We start from the raw sequence: 13,370 nt of genomic DNA on the forward strand, positions 1-13,370 counted from the left end.
AGGAAGGATAACAATAAAATCCATAGATATACTTTCCCACTTATTATTGGGAGTGTCCAAAGGATGTAAAAGCCCTGCGACTTTAAGTCGCTCGACTTTGTTAACCTGACACTCGTGACATTTAGTCACCTAGCTATGTATGTGTTAAGAGTCTATTACTAATCAATAGACCAAACTAAGTAAAAGAAGGAAAATAGAATGGATAGAAGAACCTATTCCACTCGACCACCCCCGAGCTATGATCTAGACATAGCCAACCTACCACCGATGTCCCATACTGCCGGATATTAGGACGTGAAGAGAAATCGATGCGGAATATGAATCACAATGAATAGACACTGCTGAAATATGAATCACAGAAATATGCCAAAGAAAAAAAACAAGATGAACAATGGTGCACAGAGATTTACATGGAAACCCTAAAACAGGGAAAACCACGGGTGAACAGATTTCTTCGCTATACAAAGTGTATATACAACACTGAGAGGAATACAACACTGTATCGAGTGTATCAGCCGCATAGGGCTCTTCGCGTCTGTTGTTACTCACACAGCTATGGTGCGGCTCACACTTCTCTCTCTTACACTCTCACTCGTTCTCTTACTCTGTTCGTCTCACTCACACACACTAAAAGTTTGCCCTAGTTGCATATTGATAGCGTGTATAAGACAAAGGATAGTTATACACAATATGGGTGCTTGACCAAACCGATTAGATGGAGTTATGAATCATAATATATTATATAGATCAAGGTATCTACGAATTAGAGAGAATGACTCAAGAAATTAAGAAAAAAGATTGAGAAGATGAGCAAGAAATAAGAATGTTCTCATATTCCACTATCAAGAGAATACAAAGGAGATAAACTCCACTAAAACCAAAGACCTTCATCCACTCTTCCTAAGCCTCCTCCACACTTAGGACTCCTCCTCCACCCTTAGGATCCCCCGTCTATGACTATCACTTCTTCTTTTATAATTTTCTTCTTCTTCCTCGTTCACGCTATTTTTAGAAGCTTTTTATCTCCTATTTTTAGCTAAGACCCAACGACCTTCTAATCGTCATATCTCCCTCCTCAGAGCTCCGAATTTAGTGATTTAAAACGCTATGGATAGCTCTCGTTACAAGCTTTCAAACCCATATTTAAACATAATATTTGGGTGAAAAACGAAGGAGTTATGACAATTCCTTTTTTACCGTTTTTTATGGTCCGCTTTTTCTCTTTTTACTTTTCTCTTGGTCTCTTACTTTTACTTTTGACTTCTTCCTAAGGTCTTGGTTCGTGTTCTTAGCCTCCAAATGTGAATTATCCATACTTTATATTCTTCTAATGTTCAATGGCTTAGCTTCTAAAAACACTTTCACACATATGTACTTACGCAACTTCCTGGTTATTTACATACGTAGCCCTCGCGGAGTGCACACTTAGACTATTTACAAGTATAGTCTCCCGAGTTGGCTATTTACACGATTCCGGTTTCGGCCTTAGCCGAGTTGCTCATCAACTCGGCTCCTCGACTGTCGGCTTTCCGGATGGTCGGATCTTCCTCCCACTGGAGGGACATATCCCTACAAACTCCCCCTTCACTCATGTGGGAGGAAATTTGTCAGTCCTGTATTCTCTTGACAAACTCTGAGTCTGTCCATAGGTAGGTTCTTTGTCAGCATATCGGATCCACTATCGTCAGTATGGATCTTCTCAAGAGCAAATTCTCCTTCTTCGACTTTCTCTCGTAACCAGTGATACCTTCTCTGTATGTGCTTGGTCCGGGAGTGATATGCCACATTCTTGGCTAGGTGTATGGCGCTTTGGCTGTCACAATGAAGCAAGAACTCCTTTTGCTTCATGCCTAATTCGGTGAGAAAATTTCTCATCTAGATTAGCTCTTTTCCGGCTTCTACCGCTGCCATATACTCTGCCTTTGTAGTCGACAAGGCTACAGACTTCTGCAGTCGTGATTGCCATGACACTGCTCCCCCTGCATAGGTTATCACGTACCCTGACGTGGATCGGCTTGAGTCGACATCTCTTGACATGTCTGAATCGGTAAAACCTTCCAGCACACGTTTTCCGACACCATACCTTAGGCACACCCCCGAGGTGCCCTTTAAGTACCTGAGTATCCATTTCATCGCTACCTAGTGTTCTCTCCCTGGATTACTCATATATCGGCTTACTGCTCCCACAAAAAATGCTATGTCCGGTCTCATACAGACCATATCATACATTAGATTGCCGATGGCTGAGGCATATGGAACCTTCTTCATCTCAGCCTTTTCCTTCTGCCCTTTCGGACACTGCTTCGCATTTAGTCTGCAATTTGTTGGCAGCACTGAGCCGACCGGCTTTGCGTTCGACATGTTGAACCTCTCTAGGATCTTCGTCACATACTTCTGTTGTGACAACCATAGCACCTTCCGAGCTCTGTCTCGGGTTATGTGCATTCCTAGGATTTGCTTTGCCGGTCCAAGGTCTTTCATGGCAAATGATTTGCCAAGAGCTTTCTTCAAGCTTCCAATCTTCCTTGCATCTTGGCCGACTATCAACATATCATCAACATATAGCAAGAGAATCAAGAAATCTCCTTCCTCGTACCTTTTTTCCAATGGACGGATACGGAGGATAAGGCATACAATGCCCTGAAGGTACTTTTGTCGCAAGCACCCGTCGTGCAGCCTCCGGATTGGAGCAAGGAATTTCATGTGTTCGTGGACGCTTCCGACATCGCTATCGGCAGCGCCTTAATGCAACTTACGGAGCCCAAATGGTACCGGCCGGTATACTACGCCAGCCGGAAGCTGTCCCAAGCGGAGAAGAACTATTCGACGACGGAACGGGAGGCCCTGGGCATGATCTACAATGTCACAAAGTTTCGTCATTACCTATTGGGAAGGAAGTTCTCCTTTCATGTGGATCACTCGGCGCTCCTGTACTTAGTGTCCAAGGCGTCCCTGACCGGTAAGTTGGCCCGTTGGACCTTGCTGTTGCAGGAGTTCGAATTCGAGATTTTCCACCGGCCCGGTATCCAGCATGTCGTAGCAGACTATCTGAGCCGGTTAGAGTCCGGAGAATCAGGCGACGGAGTAGCGGATGAATTCCCGGACGCAGAGTTATTCCGTATCACCCCGGAAACGGCAGCGGACGACACGGTGGCATCAGAAGATAGGTGGCTGACAAACATGCACCAGTTCCTAAGCACGGGCCTGCCACCGGAGGAAATGAACCGGGACGAGAGGAAACGACTGGTGGTGCAGAGCCGCAATTTCTGTCTGTTACGGGACACTCTCTACCACAAAGGAGCAGATGGAATATGGAGACGGGCAGTCCGTAGGGACGAGAAAGAAATAATCTTACGGGAAGCACACTGTGGGGTTGCCGGAGGACACTATGCCGGGGAAGCGACGGCAAGGAAAGTATGGCAGAGCGGCTTATGGTGGCCCACGACGTTAAAAGACGCCGTCAAGTATGCTGAGGAATGTGACCTATGCCAACGAATGGGCCAGCCTACGGAGCAAGCACGGATGCCACACCAACCGGTACTTCCACTAGAGCCATTCCAGAAATGGGGGTTGGATTTTGTCGGACGGTTCAAGCCACCGGCAATGAGAACGGGTAATCGTTATGTTATCGTGGCAACGGATTATTGCACTAAATGGGTGGAGGCTAAGGCCTTGAGAGACAATACCGCGTCATCCACAGCAAAATTCCTGTACGAGAACATTTGGTGCCGATATGGATGTCCGATTGAATTAATCAGCGACCAAGGAGGGCACTTCCTCGGCCAGGTAGTGGAAAGCTTAACAACGTTCTATGCCGTGGTCCATAAACGGAGCACACCGTACTACCCACAAGCGAACGGGTTAGCAGAGTCCACCAACAAAACGCTGCAGAACATTCTCCGCAAAATCGTCAATGAAAACCGGACGGACTGGGATACAAAGCTCCATAGCGCGCTATGGGCGTACCAAACGGCATACAAAACAAGTATCCGGACAACGCCGTTCCGGTTAGCGTTCGGCTTAGAGGCGGTCATGCCGGTGGAATTTCAGGTACCAAGCTTACGGATCCAACTACGGGAACGGCTGAATGAAAAGGAGTCGGAGGAAATGCGGCTAGTCGCACTATGCGAACTGGAGGAGCAACGGCTGGCTAGCATCCTACACATGGAACTGGAGCAACGACGACGGAAAGCGTTCGTTGACCGTCACCGGAAAGGTAATGAAAAGATGTTTGAAATCGGAAAGCCGGTGCTAGTATTCCAAACGAGGATGGGCAAGATGCCGGGTAAACTCCGGTTCAGATGGACATGCCCGTATTGGCTGACACGGGAATACAACGGGTCCTATCAGTTAGGGACACTTGCCGGTGAAGTACTAGGCAAGTGGGTCAACGGATTTAGATTAAAGCCCTATAAAGGACCGATGCCAAAGAACCCGTTTATGCAGACCACCGGCACTATACCGGGAACGGTACGGATGGAAGAAAAAGATGACGGGGAACCCGTAGCAGAGGCGAAGGAAGACACGGCAACCCGTAAGGAAAACGGTAAGGGTCCGAAGGGACCTACGGATGTGTAAGGTCACATACCGTCATTAAAAAAGAAAAAAGAAAAAAAAAGAAATCATTAAAAATCGAGGTGTGAACGGACGTGAAAGTAAGGAGCGAAAAGGTACGTAGTGGGCATTTAAGAGCTGCCACGTTACTTAATACTAAATCGGTACACGACGTGCGCATGCTCGAAAAAGGCGCCAAGACGCACAGAGAAAAAGAAGAGCGCATGGAGACCTTCTTTTTTCGCGAGCCAAGAAGCACAGAAGCACCAAGGCAGTGGAAGCTTAGCAAACGCGAACCTGCACTCAGAGAACCCCCGCGTTCCGAACGCTCTCTCTCTCTCTCTCACTCTCATCACCACTCTACCTCGCCATCTTTCCTCGACCTCGAAGCAGACATGGAACCACAAACGCTGACGGAAGCGGCCAGGAAATGGTTCAGGCAACACGGACTGGATGGGTTCTTGACCATCATGGAGGCACCACCGCACAGAGAAGCCGACCGGGTCATCAAGGAGCTCGCCACAGAGGTCATCACCGAGGAAGCGATCCGTGCGCTAACAGGCCTTCCGGAGGGAGGTATCTTTCAGATCGATAACCCAACCTCGGAGCAACTCATCCGATATTTCGGTGAGTACTCTGTTGCCGGCAAAGGCTATCGAACGCAGGGCGGCGAAGATCCGCTATTCAGGGAGATAGCTCGAGTGCTCCATGAGTACGGCCACGTGTACCCCCGACCCCCTGTCATGCCAAAAAATCGGGCAGCGGCCGGCAAGGAGTCCAAAATACGGAGTGAAGGAATTAATTAAGTATGGTTGTAAATAAGCCTAGTGTGGACGGACGGACTGGAAACGGTATGCCGTTCCAGATCCGGACGGATCCCGAATAGGTGCGATAGGCACCGTTTTGTACTACGGGCCGGAAACCTATTTAAAGGCCCAGACCCCATTGTAATCGGAGCGGATAATTAATAGAGCATATGGTGTTTATACTTCTGTGTTGATTTCCGTTCTGTACTTACTGTTATATCTTACGCGTGTAATTAACCAAAGCACTCTAATCGTGTAACCTACGTAAGTCGGTGTAATCGTTGAATCTTAATCCTATGCCGTAATCACCCTTTGGTGAAGTGTCTCCGTGACACCTTGTGTTAGGCCTTGTCCGGCTAGCAAATAACACAGTTGATCGGACCGCAACGGCATACGCTAAGGAACAAGCGGAAACCAGAAGACGGTTGGAAGAGGCGGAGAAGGTTCGGACAGAGCTCCTCAGGCAACAGCAGGCGGAAAAAGAAAGAGCGGCGGAGGTACTGCAGAGGCTGCAAACAACATATCAAGGGCAGCTGACGCGCTACAGAGAGCAGGCGGAGGATACGGCTAATCTCATCAAGCAGTTGAAGGAGGAACGACAAGTTGTGGAAAGTAGAGCGCAAATGGGAGCAAGTCGTATCCAGGATATCATGCGGGCCTGGTTGAACCAGACCAAGAGCTTGATTGACAACGGTTCCGTCAAATGGTGGACCAAGTGGGCCACGAACGCAGCGGAACTCCAATTGCTCCGGGCCGACGTAGAGAACCGGCGGAAGAAGGGAGATGATTGCTATATGCTGACTTCCGAAGACTTCACCGGCATAAGAGATGAGCTGGCCGAGGACTTTCAAGCCTTGGCAGACGACCAACTAGGGCAAGTCCGGCAACTTGTAGCTCAGCTGGACGACGACAGGCTGGAGGCGCAGATCCAGTTTGAAAGCTACGAGAGGTCTCGGATCCGGGAAGAGAAAGCACGAGAACCGGTTACGGTCAACCTCAGTGATGAGGAACCGTTACTGGAAGGAGACCGGATCGGAAGCAGTCAAACGGAGATGCCGGAGTCAGAGAGACAAACGGAGTAGCCGGAGTCAGAGAAACAAACGGAGCCGCAACAGCAAGCAGAGCAGCCGGAGCAGCCTCAGGCCCAACCGCAACCACAACAGCCGCAACAACCACAACCGGAAGAACAAGTGGAAACTCTGGAACAAAGTATTTTGGACAATTTGGGTGAACAATGAAGGGGCGGAGAAGGGTTCGACGTACAAGGTACTGTCCCACGGGCGTGCCATGTGTTACCGGCCGGCAAGGAGTCCAAAATACGGAGTGAAGGAATTAATTAAGTATGGTTGTAAATAAGCCTAGTGTGGACGGACGGACTGGAAACGGTATGCCGTTCCAGATCCGGACGGATCCCGAATAGGTGCGATAGGCACCGTTTTGTACTACGGGCCGGAAACCTATTTAAAGGCCCGGACCCCATTGTAATCGGAGCGGATAATTAATAGAGCATATGGTGTTTATACTTCTGTGTTGATTTCCGTTCTGTACTTACTGTTATATCTTACGCGTGTAATTAACCAAAGCACTCTAATCGTGTAACCTACGTAAGTCGGTGTAATCGTTGAATCTTAATCCTATGCCGTAATCACCCTTTGGTGAAGTGTCTCCATGACACCTTGTGTTAGGTTTCCGGCCCGTAGTACAAAACGGTGCCTATCGCACCTATTCGGGATCCGTCCGGATCTGGAACGGCATACCGTTTCCAGTCCGTCCGTCCACACTAGGCTTATTTACAACCATACTTAATTAATTCCTTCACTCCGTATTTTGGACTCCTTGCCGGCCGGTAACACCCTCATGTACAAGAAACGCAGGAAAGGGGAAGCACCCGACACCAACAGAGATGCGAATATACACAGACAGACGCTAATGTATATACATAAACAGGAGAATACATTCCCGGCTTCGAGCCGGACCGAGGTAGGTTACAGTAGTCGTCGGCTGCCAAGCCGCCGGTCGGGGAGCTCACGGGCTCGTCGCGCCGAGCGGGGTCTTGCGCAGGAGAGGAGCTGAAGCAAACCCTAAGTGAACATGAAGAAGAAGAAGGAGAAGAAGAAACCCTAAATCTAACGGTATACCCTCTAATGCAAAATGGGCAACCCCTTCGCAAAGGGAGCTCCCTTCCTTTTATAGAACAAGGAGAGGGATGCGTTACAATGTGGGGTAAATCCCGACTTACATGGGATCGTCTGTCCCGACTTGACTATTCTTCGGTGCCATAAAGGCGCCCTCGTTACTCACACTAAATGTACATGGGTGCGTACACACGCTGCACCCCGCCGATGTAGCCAATGTTTCCCGGTTTCCGCCTCCGGCCGAAATTCTTCACGACACCGGACTCCCTCGAGTGGCGATGCCGGGCATCCATGCGGAGGTGCTCGAGGTCCGGGCGGAGAGCCAGACCTGGGAGGAGTTCGAAGAACGGCTCCTTGAGAAATACGGGCTGGATGACGCGCTTCGACTTTCGAAGCGGGGCTTCATGGAGTGGGTGGAGTCCCCCAACAAAGGAAGAAATGCGTCGGTACTCCTCCGGGAGTTTGAGGAATGCTTTGCGCGCCTTTCGGCGCTCGATTGGACCGTTCTGGACACAAGTCGTGTCCTACTGTTTGTCAAATCGGTTGACGCACGGGATCGGGAGCAAGTGGGCTCCTTACTGGAAACCGAAGACGGGCTGACGGCCGACTGGGCCGCAGTAAATAGTGTCTGCGGCAGTTTTGACAAACGGCGGGAGTGGGCTGATACAGGGGCGACCGGGGCGGGTCTTGTCGTAGCAAGGAAGCTCGAACCGATACCACAGGCGTGAAGGGAAGAGACCCGGGAGTGGCTCGAAACCGGTTCGGTTTCGACCGGCGTGGTCAGAGGCTTGTCCGGGGGAACAACTTCTGAGGAGTTGACACGGGCGGTAAAGGATCTCTAGATCGCCCAGGCTCGGAGGGAAGGCGGTGAACAGGCTCGTGACCGACGGCCTCCGGCAGGAAATAGGTGCATGTGGTGCGACGAGGTTGGCCACATCCGGAAAGACTGTGGGGACTTTGCAGAGGCTTTGAGAAGCCGGGTAGTGTACCTATGGGAAGGTCGGGTGCACGCCAGTGATACCCGGAGGGCCCTAAACCGAAACGACGGGCGAGGAGGAATGAAAAGGCTGATGGAAGAGGCGGCGGCCCGACACGCGGAGACCGTCCACTACTCGACGTTAGCCGGTATTCGGGTCGGAGGCAACGAGGCCCGGAAGGAGAGCAAAGCCGGGTTCTGGCCAACGATGCTGGAAGGCCTCGCCGGTGCCTGACTAAGGAAAGACGAGGCGGACCGCGCGGAGAAGCGGGTCCAGGAGGTAACCGAGTGGAGTGACCCGGTCGAAGAAAAGACGGGTTTTGTCGAAGCAGCTTGCCAGAACTACGAGGCTCTGGTTGAAGACAAACGGGTAGGTAAAACCGGAGGGGCCGGACCCTCACAGAGATACGAAACCCGATTCGGGCCGAAACGGAACGAGGCCGGTGAGACCAGTGCCCGGGATAACCACAAGAAGGGCAGATACCGGTTGGGCACGGAGATCGAAAGGACCATGGACCTATGAAAGGTCCTGGAAGAACGAATCCTCGACAACAAGGTGGAACTGTCGTTGCGGGAGGTGCTCGGAATCGCCAAGAAGGAGTTCCACGACTCCATCGTAGACTTGGTGAAGAGGAAGAGACTGTCGACGTAGACAGAACCGGAAAGGCCGGTGGAGGTGCGGACGACGCACATAGAGGACATGGCGCTGGAAGACGAGTGGGCGGAGAGCCACTATTCGAGGCCACACTGGGCCCGAGCGACCACGGAAACCCCGGTGAAGATCGGAGATGTTCATGAACCGGTGGTGGCGCTGGTGGACCACGGTTCGGAAATAAACCTGATGTCCATGGACTTCTACAAGAAGGGGAAATGGCCGATCAACACCAAGCACGGGTGGAAGATATGGGCGGCGATGCGCGCCACCGAGGAACTACACGGGGCCTGCCCAAGCGTGCGAGTCAAGATCGGCGACGTCGAGATAGACCAGCACTTCTTTGTGCAGGAGACGTCCTCGCACCCGGTCATACTGGGAGAACTGTACATTACGGCAGCACGGATGGAGACCAAGGTGTTGGACAACGGGTCGGCTTACGCGAGGGTCAAGAGTCAGGACGGGCGTCATTCGGTCCAGTTCCTAACGGTGCGACCGAACCACGAGTCCCTCGGTGGCGAGAACTGAGAGGATTTTTAGAGAGGGCTGTCAAGGCGTGGGGCCGCGATAGTCCGGACACTCCGGGAAAACCCCACAAATGTACGATAGAGGCGAAACTGAAGAAACCTTGTACCATAAGTAGGAAGTTTTGTTTCTCCGACAACGGAGGGTGTACGATAGTTGGCGTCGTTGGCCGAGAAAAGACAAGGGCGGAAGAGCGACTTCGGGCGTGCGGAGTTCTCGGGCCCAACGAGGAAATCAACGGAGCCGTGGAGGCGGTCTCCTTCGACGATACCTTGGGAATACTGCGAGAGGTGGTCGGAGAGGGCCTTAAAGAGGACCGGACGATACCGGTTTGTTCAAAAGAGATGTACGAAGTCATCGCGGACTTCAGTCGAGGGCTCGAGTCGGATCAGACGGCCCGGGTTAACACGAAGTACAAGACTGTGGACCGGAAGGTAAGACCAATCGCGGCAAGCTTAGCGGAGGGCAGCGAGTTGCGAATCAAGGGGGTCGCGTCGGACCCCAGTTTACGAGATCCGGCCTGCATAGGACACACCTTCATCGACAGAACGCTACGGGAGCTCAAAATCGGTGGGGGCGGGTTCCTACTGCCGGCGGAAGAAGACCGGTTTCGGAAAATGCTCGGAAGGCACGGGAAAGTCTTCGCATTCTCACCGGAAGAGATCGGGTGCGTAGACCCGACAGTCGTGAATCCGATGGTGATATTCACGGTACCGCATGTGCCGTGGAATCTCAAACCAATTCCGGTACCGAGAGCTCACATTCCGGAGCTGATGGAGCTGTTGAGGCAGAAAGTCGATATGGGCATCCTCGAACCGTCGAGTGCCCCGTACTCGAACCAGTGGTTTACCGTACCGAAGAAGAACGGGACGTTGCGCTTCATTCAAAACCTGCAACCGGTCAACAGAGTGACCATTCGGAACGCAGGAATCGAACCAACGATAGACGAGTTTGTGGAGGCCTTCGCCGGAAGGTCGATCTACTCGGTCGGTGATCTGTACTCGGGGTACGATCAGTTCCAACTAGCCGTGGAGAGCAGAGACATTCCAACTAGGGCGGATGTACACCCTGCCACAAGGAGGGACGAAATTAGTGGCCCACATGGTGAATGCGATGAACAAGGTGCTGAGGGATTGTATCCCGGACATCACCATGCCATTCTTGGACGACATCCCGATCAAGGGATGTCCAGTGGAGGAAAAGGACGAAACGATCGAACCGGACGGATGCCGGAAATTCGTGGCGACACACATTGATGACTGCGAGAGGGTGCTGCAGAGGCTAGAGGACGTGAGGCTCACCTTCTTCGGGGAGAAATCGGCCTTCGGGCAATCAGAGATCATGGTCGTCGGACATCTATGCGGACCGTATGGCCGGAAACCGTCTCCGGCTAAGGTGGAAGCCATCTCCGCAATGAAGCCCGACTGTAACTCGGTCACGGAGGTACGGAGGTTCTTGGGAGCATGCACGCTCTACCACATATGGATCCCGCATTACGCCCACGTTGCCGAGCCGCTATACGGGTTGTTGAAAAAGGGGCGAAAATTCGAGTGGTGAGACGAGCATACGGAGTCGGTCCGAAAGATGAAGGAGGCTCTTGCTGCAGGTCCGGCACTCCGGAAGGCTGTCTACGAGAAAGGCACTCCCATCTACATAACGGTAGATACAAGTCCGACCGGGATCGGATGGGTCGTCAACCAAGACGATGAGGACGACATTCGGTTCCCAATCCGGTTCGGCGCGAAGGTCCTCAACGAGCGACAGCGAGGATACGCCCAGGTTAAACGCGAACTCTAGGGTATCGTTTCGGCGGTGAAGGCCGATAAAGACTATCTGATCGGGACAGAGGTGATTATCGAGATGGACTGCCTGCCGATTCTCGGCATGGTTTCCGGCTGCACGTAATAACCGAGGGAGGGGAGCACTTCGGTGCTTAACGATTTCAACGAGAGCAAGTACGACGGGGAGTGGCTGCAGATTGGGGGATTCTTAAGGACGATGACGCCGGACGCGTCATGGACAAAGGACGAGGCCAACCGGATCCGGAAGAAAGCATACCGATTCTTTCTCCGGGATGGATACTTGTGGAAGCACCCGAAGAAGAGAAACGACATCCCGCTCCAAGTAGTGGCGATGGAGGAGGAACAGGAGGAGTTGCTGAAGGCCTACCACGACAGCCCTTGGGCTAGACACCGTGGGACGTGGGCCACGTTCGAGAAACTAAAGGGGAAGTACTAGTGGCCGGGACTGTACCGGGACGTGCATCGGTTCGTGACAACTTGTGAGAGCTGTCAGATACACTCCATAGTCCGACATCGGGACGAGCTTCACCCTACATACCCTCCGGCCATCCACTTCAAATGGATGGTAGATTTGGTGACGATGCCGATGGGCGTAGGGCAGATGCGATATCTGGTGCTGGCCCGGGAGGACCTGACGAACCAGGTGGAAGGCCGAGCCCTGCAGAACAAAACGACCGCGGCCATGTGTCGGTTCCTGATCGAGGACGTGATATGCCGGTACGGGTGCGTCGGGAAGATCGTGGCTGACCGCGGGGAGTTGGACGCCGAAGAGGCCGAGGAGCTGTTCGACCGGTTAGGGGTCAAGCTCTCGCTCACCACAACGTACAATCCGGAGGCGAACGGGAAGGTGGAGCGCGGACACGGACCGATCGTCAAAGCGCTAGTCTGGGCGTGCGGAGGCCAGGTCGAGAACTGGCTACGACTGTTACCTTATGCCTTGTGGTCGGACCGAACAACGCACAGTTCGGTAACCGGGTTCATGCCGTCAGAGCTCATGTTCGGACAGAAGCCGATCATGCCGATGGAACGGACGATCTCCTCTTGGGCGACAGTGGACTGGAGAGACGAGATGAGCCGGCAAGAACTGCTAGCGGCGCGTATACGGCAGCTCGAGCGGAGGCCAAAGGATGTGGAACGAGCGGCGGAGAGACTTCAGACGGCGAGGATGAGGAACAAAGCCCGGTTCGACCGAACGCACCGGCTACGACCAAAGAAAATCGAGGAAGGCGACTGGGTGCTAGTCTACGACAGCAGCCTCGACAACCAGCACCGGGCAACACGGAAGTTTGCAAAGCGGTGGTTCGGGCCTTACGTGGTAACGAGCGCCAATGACAACGGGACGTATGACCTGGCGGAACTCGACGGTATGAGGATGGCGATACTGGTAGCAGGGAAGCGGATCAAAGCGTTCAAGAAGCGCCACGACGGCGAACCGGATCTAAGAGGCCTAGACAGCGATGACGAACAGTCCGAAACGGAGGACGAACCGATGGACGAGGAACCGGAACCCGGACCGGTTTTCTCCAACCAGAACCCAATTTTGGCGTATACCGGTGGATGCGCGGTTAGGTGGGGGCGGATGTCGTGAAGAAAACCGTCCCTTAGCGCAATCGGTGCATAGCGCGCGTGAACCGGCTCTTCACGCGTGCGCGCCCTTTAATGTATATAATAGAGAATTAGGTACCAAGGTATATCTTAGGTAGTTAGATTCGGTAGGTAGGAAGTTAATGAGGGAAACGGCTCCCTTCTTGACTATAAAAGAGAGGGAGACGCGGGGAGAGGGGATAGCGCATTGAGGAGGACAAAGTGTTGTCGGACCGAAACCGAACGCTTCTCCTCCGTTCGTTCTCCATCGCTCTTCTCTGCAGGTTTTCGGGAGGCAAGGAACGCCCGTGTGCTTTCGGCAGCACCTCCATCCTA

The sequence above is a fragment of the Azolla caroliniana genome, unplaced genomic scaffold (assembly GCF_043228905.1).
Source record: "Azolla caroliniana isolate FFs.n. ecotype wild unplaced genomic scaffold, voAzoCaro1.0.p SCAF_9, whole genome shotgun sequence".
Lineage (NCBI taxonomy): Eukaryota > Viridiplantae > Streptophyta > Polypodiopsida > Salviniales > Salviniaceae > Azolla > Azolla caroliniana.